Source organism: Ranitomeya variabilis, chromosome 1 (assembly GCF_051348905.1).
Source record: "Ranitomeya variabilis isolate aRanVar5 chromosome 1, aRanVar5.hap1, whole genome shotgun sequence".
Taxonomy (NCBI): Eukaryota; Metazoa; Chordata; class Amphibia; order Anura; family Dendrobatidae; genus Ranitomeya; species Ranitomeya variabilis.
The window spans coordinates 831,574,337-831,598,547 of record NC_135232.1 but is presented as its reverse complement, the minus strand read 5'-3'; the positions used below and the strand labels follow the sequence as shown (position 1 = coordinate 831,598,547).

Sequence of the window (24,211 nt, the reverse complement as noted above, 5' to 3'; positions counted from 1 at the left end):
GTATTGGAGGACAGAACACAAAGGTAAATCTCCAATTAACAGCTTAGTGTAGGTAAAAACATTCCTGCTGATGTTATATACATGGTGAAGATGTAGTTTATGACTAGTTTAGCAGCATAGTTATAGGAGGTATAGTGGTAGGTGTTGCACCTTGGCTCTGAAGCTCGAAAGGCCCCCACCACATAAAATGACCCAAGACTCATTTGCCACATTAGAGTTTACCATTATTATAAATAGAAGAATAAGTGGAAAGCCGGATTGTAGATTTTGTATTATTGCCTCTTCAGAGAGGAAGAGGACTAGAACTCTAGTGCCACCTATTGGAAGTAGCAATCCTACAAGTCACTATCGACCCTTCCCACATCACTTAGTGTAAAAACCAAACCAGAATCTCAGTTTGCAGACATGATGTTTTGGGGTGCTGCCCCTCATCAGCTCAAAGGGGTAACATTTCTCCTTGTGAAAAGTGACATGCCAAGCCTCCTCAAAGGCTCGTTAAAAGATCAATATTGACTTGTAGGATTGCTACTTCCAATAGGTAGCACTAGAGTTCAAGTCCTCTTCCTCTCTGAAGAGGCAATTTGCATATTTTATTTCCCAGAGGAGCATTGCAAGACTTAAAAGCCTCCTTACATTGGCATGCCAGGCTTGATATGTCACTCTCCACAAGGAGAAACTTTACCCCTTGTATACCAGATTTTGTATTGTGGCACAAGAGCTTCTTAGTATGCCCCTGGATTAGATTTACATTAGACCCTCTTACATCTTTTATGTTTCGCGCTTGGTATAATGCCTATGCCGTTTATCAATATGATTGTGTTCTCCTACTATACAGTTTAACATAAAGCTCACGATTATTGTACAGATACATGAATCAATATTGCATAGCCACAACACAAGCATGTTGATACATTTTGTAGAACATTAGCATTACCATTTTAAAAATGTATGAGTACATGAAATATCTATTGCTTGGAAATTCTGAATTCTTCTAAATGTTCAGTTCACATATGACTTGGTGACACATGACTATGGATTTGGAGAAATGTGTCTATGTATAATAATAATAATAATAATAATAATATTATTATTATTATTATTATTATTATTAATTGCGGCATGGGGTAAAAAGTAAGGTGAGATAAGTGACATTCCATACAATGGAATGCAGTCATTCAGTGGTTAACTATGAGTAATGCCAAGCCCAGCTAATACAGGAGACATCTGCCAACACACCCTTTTGATGAAACTGCCCTTTAAAATAACATGATACGTATGGGTAATATCAGAATACACAACTGCCTCAATGTCACAATGTCATCTCTTTTACTTTATCTCCCTTTGCCAGGATTCACAGTAGTCAGATATGTACATACAGTCCAGATATAAGAAAAAACGAGGGCACTCACCAGTCTTCACAGGATTCAAAACTTTATTGGTAACATTTCCAGATAAAATCCATAGCCGGAGCTAATTGAGCCACAGCTCGTGTGAGCAGGGGAGAACCAGGACGACGGCCGTTTCGTGCTGTGCTTGCGCTTCTACGGGTCAATCAGTGGTAAGGTAAGGCAGCGGAAATATAGTGCCGACTGCGGCACCTTCCCCCCCCTCAATTAGCTCCGGCTATGGATTTTATCTGGAAATGTTATCAATAAAGTTTTGAATCCTGTGAAGACTGGTGAGTGCCCTCGTTTTTTCTTATATCTGGACTGCATAAGACGACTATTTGAAGAGGAGCACCTAAAGTCAGGATTTTGTGGGCTGCATTGTTCACTGCCGGATCGTAACACATCCTGTCAGTGGTTAAAATTAACCGTTGAAGGCTGTGCCGCCCGATGCTTCTTGTCTTTCACATTTTAGATATGTACATATGTAGATGTATATTGGTACTCTAGGAGTCATTTGTTTTTAAATTACCTTGTAAAAGTTTTAAGTTCTAGTCTTCTAACCCCTGTAGCTTTTTCTATTGTTTTCCTGGTGGGACATTAGAATCTATATTCCTTCTGATTTTAGTAACTTGTTTGGTTTTTGAGCTGCCCACCGAGAGCCCCAGGGAGAGGCAATCATAGTGCTCTGTAGAGAAGTCACGGTGGTCATACTAGAGATAAGTTATTAGTGGCCAGACTCTGGCCATTCTATTTTTTTTTTTCAAACCAAACACTTCTTTTCACCTATTCGAAAGATAGATGATACATGTTCTCATATGGAATTCCCCTGTAAATCCAAGTTTTCTTTACTTACTATAGGGAAGTTGCTCAATTATTTTCTTCTATATTAGAATATATTCTATATTGGAACATTTTATATTCTGTCTGTTAAATGGCCACAGTGTGAATGTGCACCTATGCATTGCAGTTATACCAACATGTGTTTCCGCTCATTTCTTTGGTTAAGATATTTGAATTTCAAGGGTGTAAAGGTGAATTGCAAGGGTGTAAACTACAAAATCGAAAGGCTTAGCTTCATGTTACAAATAATAGGACGAGGTGTATGTGAGCGTCCCTCCAGTATAAAGGGGAGGGTCCTTATAGCATCCTTTAATAAATACCCGTCGGCCATTACAGATAAATATACTTGATTTCATTATCTATAATGGAACACTAGGGCATTGAGTTATGACAACGCTAAAATCTAATTTACAACAATAGAAATGAGTTAATGTTTTCATTGCACAATATAATATATAGCTAGCTCTTCTAATGCGTAGTGTAATATATTTATAGCTATTAATAAAGCAGGATTTATGTAATGTCTTATGTCTTATGTTATTCTATTTCTTTCCCCATCTAGTATGTAGGTGTCTTATTATCAAGTACTGTGTAATCAGCATTACGGATAATAATGACCTTTGCGCCTATTAGATAATAGTGAGGAATGTGTAACACCTCTATGAGAGTCACAGCATGTTTACCTTGGGCTTATGTACTGAAACTTTGCTAAGTCCAGGTTTGTGTATTAATATTAATCCTTCCAAGAGTCTTGCGTCAAGCTGATATGTGCATGATGAAAAAGCGGTAAAGATTCCTTAGGAAAGTATACATACTTCTGTTCCCAATGAATCTCAGTTTTGTGCCACATCACTGTGACTGTGATTATAAGAACAATTTAACCTGATATCTCACAGCCCCACACACACATTAGACCAGTGTTTAGAAAACTCCAGTCCTCATGGCCCCCAACAGATCATGTTTTCAGGCTTTCCATAGTATTGCACAGGTGAGAAAATTTGTGATGCTGTGATGGTACATCCATGACCTGTGCAGTACTAAGGAATCGGACGGACATTCCTGTGTTCTCTTTCACCCCTTTCCAAAGAAAATTATTGGGCAATTGAACAGCCTTATATTTTTATCTCGCAACATTATCCAATGGGGGACAGTCTGGAGACCACTATACACATTAAATGGTCAGCTGATCTGCCCTAAAATCAGCCGGTTCAGCAAACTTATCTAATGTGTATGGAGGCTATTACTACAAAAAGCATGTATTAGTTGGAAAAATACTAATGTGTTCAAAATAGTAATGATTCTCAAAAATAGCTGCAACTTATTCTAAATAGGTAAGTATTGAGAATGCAAAGATTCACACTAGCCATCGATTTTACTATGTCCAAAAGTTGCATGAATTAGGCCATTTATTCTGATTAGTGGGGGTTTAATTCCAAGTAACTTTGGCAATCAGCTGACTGAATTGGCACTAAAGTCCTGCATCCTGTTTACTGTTCACCAGATATTGGGAGTCAGACCCCCACTAATATTGAGGGTCTGCCCTAAGGTCTAACCATCAACACTGTAGTCCGAGAAATATCCTATGGAAACATAGAAGTGTCTAAGTCCTGTATATTAATATTTTGTCAATTGAACTGGAGAAACAATGGTTGGACACCACCCAGAACAAAGATGTAGAACCGCTTTTTTGACTCTTGACTTCCAAGGACAAACATGACACAACTGCATGATGTAGCTTTTGTTTAAGCTTCTGTATGCTCTGATAGCATTAAATCTATTTAATAAGCCATGAAAAAGCAAAGAATTTCCCTCGCTTAGAATTACAGTAGCTAATGGGGAACTCACAATCAAGACACATTGAAGTACAGAAACATAATCATATTCAGAGTTGTTCTTATTGAAGAAATGAGCCAGTACTGAGGATGTTCTTATCAGATAATGATGGCATTTTAATGAATTATTAGTAGTTATGTCTATTAACTTTCCATAAGAAAGAGTAGCTGCCACATTTCTAATAATTTATTTTTCTTCAATTGTTGCAGAATTGTTGCTGAAAATGGTTTGTTGGAAAACCTTTCTAATGTTGAAAGAGACAATCTTAACTACAGGATAAGATCTCCAAAAGAGTAAGTTATTTGATTTTTATTGCACCTTTCCATGTGACCTGTTTGTGGGTGCCTATGACAGCAGATTGATAGTAGTTGTAGCAGAATGGAAATTGTTTTCACTTATTTATGATCTTCTATTATGCTAAAGTTATAATTGTAGTAAGAGATTCAGAGGTGTAAATTAATGATTTGCCTCCATTATCGCATATGTGGAAAGTATAGCTTTTCTAATTCTCAAGAGCAGATTCTCTCATGTATACAGAAAAATTATCCAGTGTTAAAAATGTTTGCTTTAATGGATATTCCCATTTATCATAGTGTGCCAAGCCAGTGGTTGAACTCCATGTGATAAGCCATTGTGATAAGCCATCGTCATATATGTAGTCATATAATACTGTAGACAGCATGAAGGTAGCATTTGGGAACACAAGTCCCTACTGTGCTTATATACATATTAAGATGGTTTAATCAAGGGCAGTGGGCACACAACATTTTTGGCCTGAGAGGCACATTGCCAAATTGGACCAACCCCATGAGCTGCAACAATACATCATAAACATCACAAAATAAATATTTTATAGGTTCTGATTCCATTTTTAGGATTCCCACTTATCAGGGTCTTTCTTCTCTCCCATTCACAATCCAGAAGGGAAGAGACCATGGATTTCACTTTTTTCCACTGTAGATTATGCAAGATGCTAACACAGTAGAGTGTTTCCCTTCTCCCATAAACTACAATGATTATGGTAGGACTCATGCACGACCACTTCTTTATTTACTCCTTACCTGGATGATGACATGGTCACAGACATTGCCACACAGTACACCATTAATAGTAGTTACCCTTTAATACCGTGTCACCTGAAATCCTCTACTCAATAACATGAAAAAATACATATCAGCAGCCACCAGATACCATCAAGCAAGCCTGTGACCATAGAGTTGAGGGCTGCACAGAAAAACATTGATGGCTGAACGTGGCCCTCAGGCTACAGGGTGTGCACTATGGGTTAGAGCAGAGGTCCCCAACCTTTCTGACCTTGAGAGCCACTTCCAGCTGTGAAAGAGGGTCGTGAGCCACATTCAGCTCTGAGAGAGGGTTGTGAGCCACAACCAGCTTCTTCCCCACTCACACTAGTTACACCGAGAGCCTCCATTACCTGTATAATGAGAACCAAAGCTTTTCCACTGAAATCACACCAAGGCAGTATGCCAAGCTCCACGGTTTCCTTTCTCACCTCCATTCAGATCTGCTCTTCCATACAGGGCTACGCACAAAAGTCACCATTTAGACATCTGCTCTTAATAGTTCTTTACACCTGTGCTAATGCACCAAGCTGGCAGGCAGCCAGGAGCCACACATCACGGGCCCGCGAGACACATGTGGCTCCCGAGCTACAGGTTGGGGACCCCTGGGTTAGAGAATACATCTTAAAGAAATTATCCCACAAAGTACATTTTAATTAATATGTCTTAGAATAATAATAATTTCCACAATTGGATGTATTAGAAAAAAATGTTCCTGTGCTGAGATAATCTTATAAATGTGCCCCTGTTGTGTACTGTGTAATGGCTGCGTCTGACTGTGCAGGGCATGGTCTGATCATACCACATCTCCTGGGCAGGGGAGGAAACAAAGGAGTATACAGACATTACAGCATGGGATCACAGCTGCTGCTTTCTGTGAGGTAAAAACATGTTTAAAAACAAGCAGCAAATGTTTTACCTCACAAAAAGAATCAGTTGCTATCCCCTGCTGTAATGCCTGTATACTCTCTTTTGCTTACGCCCCTGCCCAGGAGATGTGGTATGATCAGACCGTGATCCTGCACGGTAAGACACGGCCATTACATAGGAACATTTTTTTAAACACATCCAATTGGGGATTTTTATTCAAATATCTATTTGATATAAATGTCTTTGTTCATGGTACAACTCCCCTATATCTTGAAAAAAATAGTAGTCAGTAAGCATATATAACAACAAATAACCATGTTTCATGCCCTTAGTATCAGAATATTTTATGAGCAGAACATGAGATGACTGATGGACAAAATATAGAGTAATTTTCTATTTAAATCAAGACTTAAATGAGTTTTCCAAAATAGATCATCCTTCTTAAATACAAGCTGCCCCAACACATAGGCTGCATCCTTTAAAATAATGAGTGATCATGTAATTCAAGATTTTTCCACATCCACAAGAGCTAGAACAGGAGCTGCACTTTGCTACAGCTCATCGTTCCAGCTAAATGTGGGTTATAACTGTAGAAACTAGGGTTGAGCGAAACGGGTCGATCATTTTCAAAAGTCGCCGACTTTTGGCTAAGTCGGCGTCTCATGAAACCCGATCCGACCCCTGTGCTTGTCGGCCATGCGGTACGCGACTTTCGCGCCAAAGTCGCGTTTCAATGACGCGAAAAGCGCCATTTCTCAGCCAATGAAGGTGAACGCAGAGTGTGGGCAGCGTGATGACATAGATCCTGGTCCCCACCATCTTAGAGAAGGGCATTGCAGTGATTGGCTTGCTGTCTGCGGCGTCACAGGGGCTATAAAGGGGCGTTCCCGCCGACCGCCATCTTACTGCTGCTGATCTGAGCTTAGGGACAGGTTGCTGCCGCTTCATCAGAAGCAGGGAGAGCGTTAGGCAGGGTCCACTAACCACCAAACCGCTTGTGCTGCAGCGATTTCCACTGTCCAACACCACCTTCGGTGTGCAGGGACTGTGGAAGCTATTTTTTTTTTTTTTTCCCCTCAGCGCTGTAGCTCATTGGGCTGCCCTAGAAGGCTCCGTGATAGCTGTATTGCTGTGTGTACGCCACTGTGGAAACCAACTGCTTTTTTCAAAGCACATATCCTCTTGTTCCTTCCTTTCTGCACAGCTATCTTTTCTGTTTTTCCACACTTTTTATTTAATTTGTGCATCAGTCCACTCCTATTGCTGCCTGCCATACCTGGCTTACATTACTGCAGGGAGATAGTAATTGTAGGACAGTTTTTTTTTTTTTTTTGTTTTTTTTTTTTGTGGGAGATTAAGATTGGCATTTCTGCTACAGTGCCATCCCTGTGTGTGCCATCTCTCACTGAGTGGGCCATAGAAAGCCTATTTATTTTTTCCGTGATTTGTGTTCTAAAATCTACCTCAACACAAAAACAGTACATCAATCAGTGGGAGAAAAATATTGGCCTCAGTCAGGGCTTGTGTGCCACTGCTGTGTGTGCTATCTCTCATTCAGTGGGCTATAGCAAGCCTATTTTTTTTTTTTTTTTTTAATATTATTTGGTTTCTAATTCTCCCTGAAAAAAAAAAAAAAAACCTAAAAAAACAGTGGGAGAATAATATTGCCCTTTCAGCTTGTGTGCCAGTCTTGACTCCTGGGTGTGCCACCTCTCTCCCTCTCATTCAGTGGGCCATAGAAAGCCTATTTATTTTTTTTTTTAAATATTATTGGGTTTCTAAAGTCTCCCTGAAAAAACAAAAAATACATAAAAAAACAGTGGGAGAGTAATATTGCCCTTTCAGCTTGTGTGCCAGTCTTGACTCCTGGGTGTGCCACCTCTCTCCCTTTCATTCAGTGGGCCATAGAAAGCCTATTTATTTTTTCCGTGATTTGTGTTCTAAAATCTACCTCAACACAAAAACACTACATCAATCAGTGGGAGAAAAATATTGGCCTCAGTCAGGGCTTGTGTGCCACTGCTGTGTGTGCTATCTCTCATTCAGTGGGCTATAGCAAGCCTATTTTTTTTTTTTTTTTTTTTTTTAATATTATTTGGTTTCTAAAGTCTCCCTGAAAAAAAAAAAAAAACATAAAAAAACAGTGGGAGAGTAATATTGCCCTTTCAGCTTGTGTGCCAGTCTTGACTCCTGGGTGTGCCACCTCTCTCCCTTTCATTCAGTGGGCCATAGAAAGCCTATTTATTTTTTGGTTTTTTTAATATTATTTGGTTTCTAAAGTCTCCCTGAAAATAAAAAAAAAAAATACATAAAAAAACAGTGGGAGAGTAATATTGCCATTTCAGCTTGTGTGCCAGTCTTGACTCCTGGGTGTGCCACCTCTCTCCCTCTCATTCAGTGGGCCATAGAAAGCCTTGTTTTTTTGTTTTTTTTTTAATATTATTTGGTTTCTAAAGTCTCCCTGAAAATAAAAAAAAAAAACATAAAAAAACAGTGGGAGAGTAATATTGCCATTTCAGCTTGTGTGCCAGTCTTGACTCCTGGGTGTGCCACCTCTCTCTCTAATTGTGGGCCATAGAAAGCCTATTTATTTTTTGGTTTTTTTAATATTATTTGGTTTCTAAAGTCTCCCTGAAAATAAAAAAAAAAAATACATAAAAAAACAGTGGGAGAGTAATATTGCCCTTTCAGCTTGTGTGCCAGTCTTGACTCCTGGGTGTGCCACCTCTCTCCCTTTCATTCAGTGGGCCATAGAAAGCCTATTTATTTTTTGGTTTTTTTAATATTATTTGGTTTCTAAAGTCTCCCTGAAAATAAAAAAAAAAAATACATAAAAAAACAGTGGGAGAGTAATATTGCCATTTCAGCTTGTGTGCCAGTCTTGACTCCTGGGTGTGCCACCTCTGTCCCTCTCATTCAGTGGGCCATAGAAAGCCTTGTTTTTTTTTTTTTTTTTAAATATTATTTGGTTTCTAAAGTCTCCCTGAAAATAAAAAAAAAATACATAAAAAAACAGTGGGAGAGTAATATTGCCATTTCAGCTTGTGTGCCAGTCTTGACTCCTGGGTGTGCCACCTCTCTCTCTAATTGTGGGCCATAGAAAGCCTTTTTATTTTTTTCCTTCATTTGTGTTTTAAAATCAACCTCAACACAAAAACACTACATCAATCAGTGGGAGAAAAATATTGGCCTCAGTCAGGGCTTGTGTGCCACTCCTGTGCGTGCCATCTCTCATTCAGTGGGCCATAGAAAGCCTTGTTTTTTTGTTTTTTTTTTAAATATTATTTGGTTTCTAAAGTCTCACAGAGAAAAAAAAAAAAATAAATTAGGTGGGAGATTAATATTGACATTAGTGCTTGAGTGACAGTCCTGCGTGTGTGTCATCTCTGTGATTTGGTGTCACAGAAAACAGAGTGTGTAACATTGTGCCTGATTTTCCTTGTGGTCTCACCAACCTGTTAAGGGATATTGAAATCATACTGAAGTTATAGCTCACCGTGTAAGTTGTTTGACAGCAACAAATAAAGTTAGTTTGGTTACGATTTTTAAACAATGAGGAAGTCTGGTGCAAGAGGTCGTCGTGGGCGTTCATTGTCAGCTGGTAATGATGGTAGTGGTAGTGGAGCATCAGGTGGTCGTGGGGATAAAAATATTCCACCTAAGTCTGGAGCTGTGGAGCCAGTTTCGTCGTCAGGCTACACAAGGCCTCGAACGCTCTCTTTTCTGGGAGTAGGAAAACCGCTTTTAAAGGCTGAGCAGCAACAGCAAGTTTTGGCTTACATTGCAGACTCAGCCTCTAGCTCTTTTGCCTCCTCTTCCGAAACTGGTAAATGTAAAAGCAGCGCGTCGCTTGTGGATGTTCACGGTCAGGGACAAGTCGCTTCCTTGTCCTCCTCAGCAAAAACTACAACAAGAGAGAAGGATGCAGCAGGCGACACAACGGGTCACTCCATGGAGCTCTTTACACATACCGTCCCTGGCTTAGAAAGTGAAACATTTAACAGGCCATGCCCATTACAAGTAGATTCTGACATGGAGTGCACTGATGCACAGCCACAGCCAGAGTACTATGCTGCTCCTTTGACTCAGACCACCACATTGCCCTCTCAGGGTACAGATCCACAATCAGACCCTGATGAGACTATGTTGCCCCGCCACGAACGCTATACCACCGACCGACACAGTGACACAGACGAAGTTGCACACGAGCTCGAAGAGGAGGTAATAGATGACCCAGTTATTGACCCCGATTGGCAGCCATTGGGGGAACAGGGTGCAGGCGGCAGTAGTTCAGAAGCGGAGGTGGAGGAGGGGCCGCAGCAGGCATCAACATCGCAACAGGTTCCATCTGCCGGGCCCGTATCTGGCCCAAAACGCGTGTCAAAGCCAAAACCTGTTGGAGGACAGCGTGGCCATCCGGTTAAAGCTCAGTCTGCAATCCCTGAAAAGGGATCCGAGTCTAGGAAGAGTGCAGTCTGGCATTTTTTTAAACAACATCCAACTGATCAGCGCAAAGTCATCTGTCAAAAATGTTCAACTAGCTTAAGCAGAGGTCAGAATCTGAAAAGTCTAAATACTAGTTGCATGCATAGACACTTAACCACCATGCATTTTCAAGCCTGGACTAACTACCAAACGTCCCTTAAGGTTGTAGCACCCTCGGCCAATGAAGCTAGTCAGCAACGCAACATCCCTTCCGTCACTGTAAGGCCACCATTTTCCGCACCACCGGCAGTATCTGTGCAGGTTTCTTTGCCAGCCAAAAGCAGTCAGGGTCAGGGAATCACCAGTTTAGTAGGAGGAAATATTGCATCTAGGGCACCGGCGGAAACAATACCGTCTCCAACCGTCTCTCAGTCTGCCATGTACACCGGCACACCCGAAAGTTCCACGATCTCCTGCTCTCCAGTCCAGCTCACCCTACATGAGACTCTGGTTAGAAAAAGGAAGTACTTATCCTCGCATCCGCGTACACAGGGTTTTAACGCCCACATAGCTAGACTAATCTCGTTAGAGATGATGCCCTACCGTTTAGTTGAAAGCGAAGCTTTTAAAGCCCTGATGGAGTACGCTGAACCACGATACGAGCTACCTAGTCGACACTTTTTTTCCAGAAAAGCCATCCCAGCCCTGCACCAGCATGTTAAACAGCGCATCGTCCATGCACTTAGGCAATCTGTGAGTACAAAGGTGCACCTGACTACAGATGCATGGACCAGTAGGCATGGCCAGGGACGTTATGTGTCCATCACGGCACACTGGGTGAATGTGGTGGATGCAGGGTCCACAGGCGACATCAATTTAGGGACAGTTGTGCCTAGCCCACGGTCTAGGAAACAGTTGGCTGTAGGCGTTCGCACCCCCTCCTCCTCCTCCTCGTCCTCCTGCAGAAGCTACAGCTCTTCCACAGAACGCAGTCGGCCAACCACTCCATCGGCAGATGACACTGTTGCACACCAGTTGTCCCATTATGGGCCAGCTACTGCCAAGCGTCAGCAGGCTGTATTGGCTATGAAGTGTTTGGGCGACAACAGACACACCGCGGAAGTTCTGTCCGAGTTCTTGCAACAAGAAACGCAGTCGTGGCTGGGCACAGTAGATCTTGAGGCAGGCAAGGTAGTGAGTGATAACGGAAGGAATTTCATGGCTGCCATCTCCCTTTCCCAACTGAAACACATTCCTTGCCTGGCTCACACCTTAAACCTGGTGGTGCAGTGCTTATTGAAAACTTATCCTGGGTTCTCCGACCTGCTCCTCAAAGTGCGTGCACTTTGCTCACATATCCGACGTTCGCCTGTACACGCCAGCCGTATGCAGACCTATCAGCGGTCTTTGAACCTTCCCCAGCATCGCCTAATCATAGACGTTGCAACAAGGTGGAACTCAACACTGCACATGCTTCAGAGACTGTGCGAACAGAGGCGTGCTGTTATTTATTTGTGGGAGGATACACGGGCAGGCAGTAGGATGGCAGACATGGAGTTGTCAGGTGTGCAGTGGTCGAAGATACAAGACATGTGTCAAGTCCTTCAGTGTTTTGAGGAATGCACACGGCTGGTTAGTGCAGACAACGCCGTAATAAGCATGAGCATCCCCCTAATGCGTCTGCTGATGCAAAGTTTGACGCACATAAAGGAGCAGGCGTCTGCACCAGAGGAAGAGGGAAGCCTTGATGACAGTCAGCCATTGTCTGGTCAGGGCAGTGTACAGGACGAGGTAGCGGGCGAAGAGGAGGTGGAGGACGAGGAGGATGATGGGGATGAGTATATTTTTAATGCGGAAACTTTCACGGGGGCACAGGAAATTGGTTGCGTGTCACGGCCGGGTTCTGGTTTTTTGAGGGACACAAGTGACGTAGATTTGCCTGCAACTGCCCCTCAACCAATCACAACCGGAGATTTGACAACTGGAACTTTGGCCCACATGGCGGATTATGCCTTACGTATCCTAAAAAGGGACACACGCATTACGAAAATGATGAACGATGACGATTACTGGTTGGCCTGCCTCCTTGATCCACGCTATAAAGGCAAATTGCAAAATATTATGCCACATGAGAACTTGGAACTAATATTAGCAACCAAACAATCAACTCTTGTTGACCGTTTGCTTCAGGCATTCCCAGCACACAGCGCACGTGATCGTTCTCACACAAGCTCCAGGGGGCAGCAGACTAGGAGTGTTAGGGGTGCACACATCAGAAGTGGCGTTGGACAGAGGGGTTTTCTGACCAGGTTGTGGAGTGATTTTGCTATGACCGCAGACAGGACAGGTACTGCTGCATCAATTGAAAGTGACAGGAGACAACATTTGTCCAGTATGGTTACTAACTATTTTTCATCCCTTATCGATGTTCTCCCTCAACCGTCATTCCCATTTGATTACTGGGCCTCCAAATTAGACACCTGGCCAGAATTGGCAGAATATGCATTGCAGGAGCTTGCTTGCCCGGCAGCAAGTGTCCTATCAGAAAGAGTATTCAGTGCTGCAGGTTCAATATTAACCGAAAAAAGGACTCGTCTGGCTACCCAAAATGTTGACGATCTAACATTCATTAAAATGAACCACAACTGGATTTCGAAATCTTTTGCCCCACCTTGCCCGGCCGACACCTAGCTTTCCTATGAAAAGCTCTTGCCTGTGAATTACTTTTCTAATGTCTAATTTGCTGCAGCTGATTGTACAGCATACGACATGTTTACACCTCCCTAAATGGCAAAACTCCCCACACGGGGCCGTGGTATCGCGACTTGGCGCAAGCACCCGTGAGACTGCTGTTTGTCTGAAGAGGTGGGTGTGCTCGCTTTTGGTTGACGGCATTGCTACTGGGTCCCTCATAGTACAATGTAGTGTCTCTGGCGGTGGTGGTGCGCACCCAACGTCAGACACACCGTTGTAACATGAGGGGCCCTGGGGCGGTCCCGCCGGCCTCAAGAGAGTTCCCCCCTACCCCAGCTCAAAATGTGCTCTACCACGTGCAAAATTATGTCGCACAGCTCCACCAATCTTTAGTCTATTCGCTGACATCATTCAATGTCTGGCACTGACAATACAAATTTGTAGACATCTATGATGCAACTTAAAGTAGTCTGTGTCTGTGTCCTATATTGGCACCATTAAATAGTTACTGCCAAATTACAATGTCAGAAACTCAGTAGATGAGCCCACCCCTGTACCTAAGTATGCCACCTTTTTTTTTTGTTTTGGTTGTTTTGCGAGACATTAACATCTATTTATATTTTGGGAGTACTGGGACAGACACTCCTTGCACTACTCCTCCACTCACCACCAAGCTGCCTGTGTATCCATGTAACCGCTGTAAAACTGCCATGAGCCTATTGTTTGTTATTTTAGGCCTTTGATAGCCTGTCTGCGGTCCCTACTTTAAATACTCCTCCACTGACCACCAAGCTGCCTGCCCGTGTATCCATGTAACCGCTGTGAAACTGCCATGAGCCTATTGTTTGTTATGTTAGGCCTTTGATAGCCTGTCTGCGGTCCCTACTTTAAATACTCCTCCACTGACCAGACCACTGCTGCCCGTGTACCCCTGGAACCAATTATAAAGTGCCTACAGCCAGCCCATTTTCTTATGTTAGGCCTTTGAAGCCTGTCTGCGGTCCCTACTTTAAATACTCCTCCACTGACCAGACCACTGCTGCCCGTGTACCCCTGGAACCAATTATAAAGTGCCTACAGCCAGCCCATTTTCTTATGTTAGGCCTTTGAAGCCTTTCTGCGGTCCCTACTTTAAATACTCCTCCACTCACCACCACCAAGCTGCCTGCCCGTGTATCCATGTAACCGCTGTGAAACTGCCATGAGCCTATTGTTTGTTATTTTAGGCCTTTGATAGCCTGTCTGCGGTCCCTACTTTAAATACTCCTCCACTCACCACCAAGCTGCCTGTGTATCCATGTAACCGCTGTAAAACTGCCATGAGCCTATTGTTTGTTATTTTAGGCCTTTGATAGCCTGTCTGCGGTCCCTACTTTAAATACTCCTCCACTGACCAGACCACTGCTGCCCGTGTACCCCTGGAACCAATTATAAAGTGCCTACAGCCAGCCCATTTTCTTATGTTAGGCCTTTGAAGCCTGTCTGCGGTCCCTACTTTAAATACTCCTCCACTCACCACCACCAAGCTGCCTGCCCGTGTATCCATGTAACCGCTGTGAAACTGCCATGAGCCTATTGTTTGTTATTTTAGGCCTTTGATAGCCTGTCTGCGGTCCCTACTTTAAATACTCCTCCACTCACCACCAAGCTGCCTGCCCGTGTATCCATGTAACCGCTGTGAAACTGCCATCATGAGCCTATTGTTTGTTATGTTAGGCCTTTGATAGCCTGTCTGCGGTCCCTACTTTAAATACTCCTCCACTGACCAGACCACTGCTGCCCGTGTACCCCTGGAACCAATTATAAAGTGCCTACAGCCAGCCCATTTTCTTATGTTAGGCCTTTGATAGCCTGTCTGCGGTCCCTACTTTAAATACTCCTCCACTCACCACCAAGCTGCCTGCCCGTGTATCCATGTAACCGCTGTGAAACTGCCATCATGAGCCTATTGTTTGTTATGTTAGGCCTTTGATAGCCTGTCTGCGGTCCCTACTTTAAATACTCCTCCACTGACCAGACCACTGCTGCCCGTGTACCCCTGGAACCAATTATAAAGTGCCTACAGCCAGCCCATTTTCTTATGTTAGGCCTTTGAAGCCTGTCTGCGGTCCCTACTTTAAATACTCCTCCACTCACCACCACCAAGCTGCCTGCCCGTGTATCCATGTAACCGCTGTGAAACTGCCATGAGCCTATTGTTTGTTATTTTAGGCCTTTGATAGCCTGTCTGCGGTCCCTACTTTAAATACTCCTCCACTCACCACCAAGCTGCCTGTGTATCCATGTAACCGCTGTAAAACTGCCATGAGCCTATTGTTTGTTATGTTAGGCCTTTGATAGCCTGTCTGCGGTCCCTACTTTAAATACTCCTCCACTGACCAGACCACTGCTGCCCGTGTACCCCTGGAACCAATTATAAAGTGCCTACAGCCAGCCCATTTTCTTATGTTAGGCCTTTGATAGCCTGTCTGCGGTCCCTACTTTAAATACTCCTCCACTCACCACCAAGCTGCCTGCCCGTGTATCCATGTAACCGCTGTGAAACTGCCATCATGAGCCTATTGTTTGTTATGTTAGGCCTTTGATAGCCTGTCTGCGGTCCCTACTTTAAATACTCCTCCACTGACCAGACCACTGCTGCCCGTGTACCCCTGGAACCAATTATAAAGTGCCTACAGCCAGCCCATTTTCTTATGTTAGGCCTTTGATAGCCTGTCTGCGGTCCCTACTTTAAATACTCCTCCACTCACCACCAAGCTGCCTGCCCGTGTATCCATGTAACCGCTGTGAAACTGCCATCATGAGCCTATTGTTTGTTATGTTAGGCCTTTGATAGCCTGTCTGCGGTCCCTACTTTAAATACTCCTCCACTGACCAGACCACTGCTGCCCGTGTACCCCTGGAACCAATTATAAAGTGCCTACAGCCAGCCCATTTTCTTATGTTAGGCCTTTGAAGCCTGTCTGCGGTCCCTACTTTAAATACTCCTCCACTCACCACCACCAAGCTGCCTGCCCGTGTATCCATGTAACCGCTGTGAAACTGCCATGAGCCTATTGTTTGTTATTTTAGGCCTTTGATAGCCTGTCTGCGGTCCCTACTTTAAATACTCCTCCACTCACCACCAAGCTGCCTGTGTATCCATGTAACCGCTGTAAAACTGCCATGAGCCTATTGTTTGTTATGTTAGGCCTTTGATAGCCTGTCTGCGGTCCCTACTTTAAATACTCCTCCACTGACCAGACCACTGCTGCCCGTGTACCCCTGGAACCAATTATAAAGTGCCTACAGCCAGCCCATTTTCTTATGTTAGGCCTTTGAAGCCTGTCTGCGGTCCCTACTTTAAATACTCCTCCACTCACCACCACCAAGCTGCCTGCCCGTGTATCCATGTAACCGCTGTGAAACTGCCATGAGCCTATTGTTTGTTATTTTAGGCCTTTGATAGCCTGTCTGCGGTCCCTACTTTAAATACTCCTCCACTCACCACCAAGCTGCCTGTGTATCCATGTAACCGCTGTAAAACTGCCATGAGCCTATTGTTTGTTATTTTAGGCCTTTGATAGCCTGTCTGCGGTCCCTACTTTAAATACTCCTCCACTCACCACCAAGCTGCCTGCCCGTGTATCCATGTAACCGCTGTGAAACTGCCATCATGAGCCTATTGTTTGTTATGTTAGGCCTTTGATAGCCTGTCTGCGGTCCCTACTTTAAATACTCCTCCACTGACCAGACCACTGCTGCCCGTGTACCCCTGGAACCAATTATAAAGTGCCTACAGCCAGCCCATTTTCTTATGTTAGGCCTTTGAAGCCTGTCTGCGGTCCCTACTTTAAATACTCCTCCACTCACCACCACCAAGCTGCCTGCCCGTGTATCCATGTAACCGCTGTGAAACTGCCATGAGCCTATTGTTTGTTATTTTAGGCCTTTGATAGCCTGTGTGCGGTCCCTACTTTAAATACTCCTCCACTCACCACCAAGCTGCCTGCCCGTGTATCCATGTAACCGCTGTGAAACTGCCATGAGCCTATTGTTTGTTATTTTAGGCCTTTGATAGCCTGTGTGCGGTCCCTACTTTAAATACTCCTCCACTCACCACCAAGCTGCCTGCCCGTGTATCCATGTAACCGCTGTGAAACTGCCATGAGCCTATTGTTTGTTATGTTAGGCCTTTGATAGCCTGTCTGCGGTCCCTACTTTAAATACTCCTCCACTGACCAGACCACTGCTGCCCGTGTACCCCTGGAACCAATTATAAAGTGCCTACAGCCAGCCCATTTTCTTATGTTAGGCCTTTGAAGCCTGTCTGCGGTCCCTACTTTAAATACTCCTCCACTGACCAGACCACTGCTGCCCGTGTACCCCTGGAACCAATTATAAAGTGCCTACAGCCAGCCCATTTTCTTATGTTAGGCCTTTGAAGCCTGTCTGCGGTCCCTACTTTAAATACTCCTCCACTCACCACCACCAAGCTGCCTGCCCGTGTATCCATGTAACCGCTGTGAAACTGCCATGAGCCTATTGTTTGTTATTTTAGGCCTTTGATAGCCTGTCTGCGGTCCCTACTTTAAATACTCCTCCACTCACCACCAAGCTGCCTGCCCGTGTATCCATGTAACCGCTGTGAAACTGCCATCATGAGCCTATTGTTTGTTATGTTAGGCCTTTGATAGCCTGTCTGCGGTCCCTACTTTAAATACTCCTCCACTGACCAGACCACTGCTGCCCGTGTACCCCTGGAACCAATTATAAAGTGCCTACAGCCAGCCCATTTTCTTATGTTAGGCCTTTGAAGCCTGTCTGCGGTCCCTACTTTAAATACTCCTCCACTGACCAGACCACTGCTGCCCGTGTACCCCTGGAACCAATTATAAAGTGCCTACAGCCAGCCCATTTTCTTATGTTAGGCCTTTGAAGCCTGTCTGCGGTCCCTACTTTAAATACTCCTCCACTCACCACCACCAAGCTGCCTGCCCGTCTATCCATGTAACCGCTGTAAAACTGCAATGAGCCTATTGTTTGTTATTTTAGGCCTTTGATAGCCTGTCTGCGGCCCCTACTTGCAATACTCCTCCACTGACCACAATGCTGCCTGGAGTGCCTGCCTGTGTATCCATGTAACCGATGTAAAACTGCCATGACTGCCTACTGTTTGTTATTTTAGGCCTTTGATAGCCTGTCTGCAGCCCCTACTTGCAATACTCCTCCACTGACCACACCAATGCTGCCCGTGTACCCCTGGAACCTATTTAAAAGTTCATAGAGCCTAGTTATATATTTTATTTACTATTAATAAGGCCATGATGGACTACGCTGTACCACGCTACAAGCTAACCAGTCGACACTTCTTTTGCGAGAAAAGCCATCCCAACCCTCCACCAGCATGTAGAAGACCGCATTGTCCATGCACTCTGGCAATCTGTGAGTACAAAGGTGCACCTGACAACAGACGCATGGACCTGTAGGCATGGCCACGGAAGATTACGTGTCCATTACGGCGCAATGGGTTAATGTGGTGGATGCATGGTCCACAGGGGACAGCCTACTAAGTCTGTCTGCAGTCCCTAATTCAAATTGTGCTCCACTGTCTAAATCGGAACTTCCACCTTCTGGCTTTCGGCCTATAGTATCAGAAATTAAACTGCATTTGGCCTTCAACTTTGGTTAGGGCCTACTAACGGCTTCTGCCCCTCCCTGGTGTTGCCCTCAACTAAATAAAGCTGAGCTTCAACCTTCTGCTCCAAATTACCATTTTGAAAAATGCAATAGGCTTTTCAGGCCTACTAAAGGAGTCTGTCTGTGTGCCCCTCCCTGGTGTTGTCCTCAACTAAATAAAGCTGAGCTTCAACCTTCCGGCTCTCATTATGTGGTTTTAAAAAAAAAAAAGGTGGTTAGGGCCTACTAACGGCTTCTGCCCCTCCCTGGTGTTGTCCTCAACTAAATAAAGCTGAGCTTCAACCTTCCGGCTCTCATTATGTGGTTTTAAAAAAAAAAAAGGTGGTTAGGGCCTACTAACGGCTTCTGCCCCTCCCTGGTGTTGTCCTCAACTAAATAAAGCTGAGCTTCAACCTTCCGGCTCTCATTATGTGGTTTTAAAAAAAAAAAAGGTGGTTAGGGCCTACTAACGGCTTCTGCCCCTCCCTGGTGTTGTCCTCAACTAAATAAAGCTGAGCTTCAACCTTCCGGCTCTCATTATGTGGTTTTAAAAAAAAAAAAGGTGGTTAGGGCCTACTAACGGCTTCTGCCCCTCCCTGGTGTTGTCCTCAACTAAATAAAGCTGAGCTTCAACCTTCCGGCTCTCATTATGTGGTTTTAAAAAAAAAAATGGTGGTTAGGGCCTACTAACGGCTTCTGCCCCTCCCTGGTGTTGTCCTCAACTAAATAAAGCTGAGCTTCAACCTTCCGGCTCTCATTATGTGGTTTTAAAAAAAAAAAAGGTGGTTAGGGCCTACTAACGGCTTCTGCCCCTCCCTGGTGTTGTCCTCAACTAAATAAAGCTGAGCTTCAACCTTCCGGCTCTCATTATGTGGTTTTAAAAAAAAAAAAGGTGGTTAGGGCCTACTAACGGCTTCTGCCCCTCCCTGGTGTTGTCCTCAACTAAATAAAGCTGAGCTTCAACCTTCCGGCTCTCATTATGTGGTTTTAAAAAAAAAAAAGGTGGTTAGGGCCTACTAACGGCTTCTGCCCCTCCCTGGTGTTGTCCTCAACTAAATAAAGCTGAGCTTCAACCTTCCGGCTCTCATTATGTGGTTTTAAAAAAAAAAATGGTGGTTAGGGCCTACTAACGGCTTCTGCCCCTCCCTGGTGTTGTCCTCAACTAAATAAAGCTGAGCTTCAACCTTCCGGCTCTCATTATGTGGTTTTAAAAAAAAAAAAGGTGGTTAGGGCCTACTAACGGCTTCTGCCCCTCCCTGGTGTTGTCCTCAACTAAATAAAGCTGAGCTTCAACCTTCCGGCTCTCATTATGTGGTTTTAAAAAAAAAAATGGTGGTTAGGGCCTACTAACGGCTTCTGCCCCTCCCTGGTGTTGTCCTCAACTAAATAAAGCTGAGCTTCAACCTTCCGGCTCTCATTATGTGGTTTTAAAAAAAAAAATGGTGGTTAGGGCCTACTAACGGCTTCTGCCCCTCCCTGGTGTTGTCCTCAACTAAATAAAGCTGAGCTTCAACCTTCCGGCTCTCATTATGTGGTTTTAAAAAAAAAAAAGGTGGTTAGGGCCTACTAACGGCTTCTGCCCCTCCCTGGTGTTGTCCTCAACTAAATAAAGCTGAGCTTCAACCTTCCGGCTCTCATTATGTGGTTTTAAAAAAAAAAAAGGTGGTTAGGGCCTACTAACGGCTTCTGCCCCTCCCTGGTGTTGTCCTCAACTAAATAAAGCTGAGCTTCAACCTTCCGGCTCTCATTATGTGGTTTTAAAAAAAAAAAAGGTGGTTAGGGCCTACTAACGGCTTCTGCCCCTCCCTGGTGTTGTCCTCAACTAAATAAAGCTGAGCTTCAACCTTCCGGCTCTCATTATGTGGTTTTAAAAAAAAAAATGGTGGTTAGGGCCTACTAACGGCTTCTGCCCCTCCCTGGTGTTGTCCTCAACTAAATAAAGCTGAGCTTCAACCTTCCGGCTCTCATTATGTGGTTTTAAAAAAAAAAATGGTGGTTAGGGCCTACTAACGGCTTCTGCCCCTCCCTGGTGTTGTCCTCAACTAAATAAAGCTGAGCTTCAACCTTCCGGCTCTCATTATGTGGTTTTAAAAAAAAAAAAGGTGGTTAGGGCCTACTAACGGCTTCTGCCCCTCCCTGGTGTTGTCCTCAACTAAATAAAGCTGAGCTTCAACCTTCCGGCTCTCATTATGTGGTTTTAAAAAAAAAAATGGTGGTTAGGGCCTACTAACGGCTTCTGCCCCTCCCTGGTGTTGTCCTCAACTAAATAAAGCTGAGCTTCAACCTTCCGGCTCTCATTATGTGGTTTTAAAAAAAAAAAGGTGGTTAGGGCCTACTAACGGCTTCTGCCCCTCCCTGGTGTTGTCCTCAACTAAATAAAGCTGAGCTTCAACCTTCCGGCTCTCATTATGTGGTTTTAAAAAAAAAAAGGTGGTTAGGGCCTACTAACGGCTTCTGCCCCTCCCTGGTGTTGTCCTCAACTAAATAAAGCTGAGCTTCAACCTTCCGGCTCTCATTATGTGGTTTTAAAAAAAAAAAATGGTGGTTAGGGCCTACTAACGGCTTCTGCCCCTCCCTGGTGTTGTCCTCAACTAAATAAAGCTGAGCTTCAACCTTCCGGCTCTCATTAAGTGGTTTTAAAAAAAAAATGGTGGTTAGGGCCTACTAACGGCTTCTGCCCCTCCCTGGTGTTGCCCTCAACTAAATAAAGCTGAGCTTCAACCTTCTGCTCCAAATTACCATTTTAAAAAATGCAATAGGCTTTTCCGGCCTACTAAAGGTGTCTGCCCCTCCCTGGTGTTGTCCTCAACTGAACAAAGCTGAGCTTCCACATTCTGGCTTTCGCCCTATACTATCAGATATTAAACTGCATTTGGCCTACTAGTGTGGTTAGGCCCTTGAAACAGTGTCTGCTGCTCTTGGGTTTGCTACTCCACTGAACAAAGCAATGCCGCCTGTTTAGTCCTGTTACCAATTTTGAACTGCATGTAGCCTACTTTATTCTTTGGCCCTATATCTGTTTCCTCCTCATCCTGCCCATTGCCCAGCCACTGCTAAATGAGTCTGCTGGTACATTGACCGAGACCACTACATTCCCCTTGTACTCTACACAGCCAGAATCTGTCCCTGCTGAAAGTAAGGTTCCCCTTCCCGCATGTTATACCACCTTACACAGGGACAAAGAGGAAGGTGCAGATGAAAGTGCAGGTTCCTTCATCAGGTGGGGGGGCATACTCGTTGGCGACGTCACTGGCACAGGGCCCCTCAGAGTACGCAAAAGTGTCGCTGCTGGTGGGAGGCGCCCCCGCCATGCAAACACACCGCCGTACTTTGAGGGGCCCTGTGCCAGTGGCAATGCGAACGAGTGGGCCCCCCCCCTGCTTGCTCAGGATCACAGCACTTGCAACTTTTAAATAATTACCTTTCCCTGCAACACCGCCGTGACGTAGTCCGCATTTCCTGGGCCCACGAAAAACTTGAGCCGGCCCTACTCCCCCCACAACTTTTGCCAAATGACCCCCAATTCCCTATGCCCAACTATTATTATAAAGTTAATTAAGATTGACAAGCTTCAGAAACAAGAATGGATGTTTTTGGCATTAAAATGGGCACTGTAGGTGTTTTCCTGGCCTCCACTCACTGCCGACTATGCTTCCCCATTGACTTGCATTGGGTTTCGTGTTTCGGTCGATCCCCGACTTTTAGCGATAATCGGCCGACTGCACTCGACTCGACTCTGGACAAAATCGGGTTTCCCAAAACCCTACTCGATCTTAAAAAAATGAAAGTCGCTCAACCCTAGTAGAAACCACTTTTTGAATCCTTAACCCTTTTCCAAAATTGGACGTAATAGTACGCCCATGTCGGACTCCCCCTGTTTGGTGCGGGTTCCGTAGCTGAGCCCGCAACTTTCCAGGCACATGACAGCTGATCTATCGTGATCAACTGGCGGCTGTTAACTAGTTAAATGCCGCTGTCAATCTCTGGAAAACAAGCCCTCACATAGCCATATTGACCGAAATATAAAAAAGTTATGGCTCTGGGAAGAAGGGGAGCAAAAACTGAAATTCAAAAACTGAAAATATCCCTGGTTGTTAAGGGGTTGAAAGAGCAAATAAAGATCAATTATTAGTTGTGAAATTGAGATGACCCCTTTCTCATTTATTATTAATGCTTTAATAAGCAACATAACCAGAAATGTACACTTGAAATAGATCACTCTGTTTGTAATGACTCTATATAATATATATGAGTTTCACTTTTTTATTGAAGAACTGAAATAAATTTACTTTTTGACGATATTCTAATTTAGTGAGAAGCACTTGTACATACAAGTATACTTTACAGTTTAAACACCTCTGCAGTGGATAATACAAGTTTTGTGAGTTTTATTTGATTTGTATAGCATGCAATGGATTTCTATTTGCACAGTCATCTGTCACTGGTCAATCACAGCTTCCAACCCACACCTCAGTCATGCTCCACCCTGTCTGCATTCACTCCTATGACTATCCGCATCTGTCTGCATTCACTACTATGACTATCCTTCATCTTTTAACATGCTGCACCAGCACCTTTCTACTTGACCTACTGACATGAAACATTGCTTTTTTTGCCAATACCCATAACCTAATCACTCAGCAAATCTTCAACTAGCTTCCATTGCTTTTGAAAGGACAAACTTGATATTGAAAGGAAAAAAAACTGAATCACAAGCAGTTATCCAACACTGTATCCTAGTAAACCAACAGCTACTTAATGCACCATTCCAGTAACTTTTTTTTTTCAGTGGAGCAGCAGTTTAAAAGTAAGTCCCCGGTCATATACTCACCCTGCAGCGTCTTCATCAGTTTTTAATGCCGCTCTGGTCCCACGGTGCCATCCTGTGACAGTAGATTCGTCGCAAGCTCTCAATGCAAGTACTGTATATGAGAGTCAGAAAGAGGCTCTCGTAGACTTGTATTGAAAAGTGACCTCGACGCAGCTCCATGAAACACTGGAGCAGCCAGCAGATAACTTTTCACTGGAGACTGATGGGAGCAGTGGTGAAAACAGATGAAAACGCCGGAAGGTAAGTATCAGACAGGGGCAGGGGACCTATATTTAAGGCACCACTGCAGTGGTGCAATAAAAAACGCTGGAGCGGTGCTTTAAGAAAAAAAGAAATTATCGGAATATCTCATTACCATTATGACAGCTCAATAGCCTGGAGTGAGAATTGTTCATATAAGCTTTAGTTATACTTGGACAACCCCTTATCATACCCCACACTTGGCCCCTGATAAAATAAAAAAACTTATACTCCCCTCCCATGCTGACGCCAGTTCAGCAGTGTTGGCATTTGCATTCCCGGGGCTCTCGTGTAGTTATTATGACACATAAGCCCGGCGCCCATTCAGTGCTGGTGTCACTGACCCCACC

General features: G+C 44.2%; 1 protein-coding gene across 2 annotated transcripts in view; it reads left to right on the top strand.

Moving 5' to 3' along the window:
• The window catches only part of SHROOM3 (shroom family member 3), a 241,863-nt gene that overhangs the window by 58,824 nt on the left and 158,828 nt on the right, over positions 1-24,211 (top strand). For both annotated transcript variants that reach the window (XM_077275732.1, XM_077275726.1), the window contains exon 2: positions 4,271-4,354. The gene's annotated coding sequence lies outside the window, so the exon portion shown is untranslated. The remainder of the gene's footprint in view (positions 1-4,270; positions 4,355-24,211) is intronic.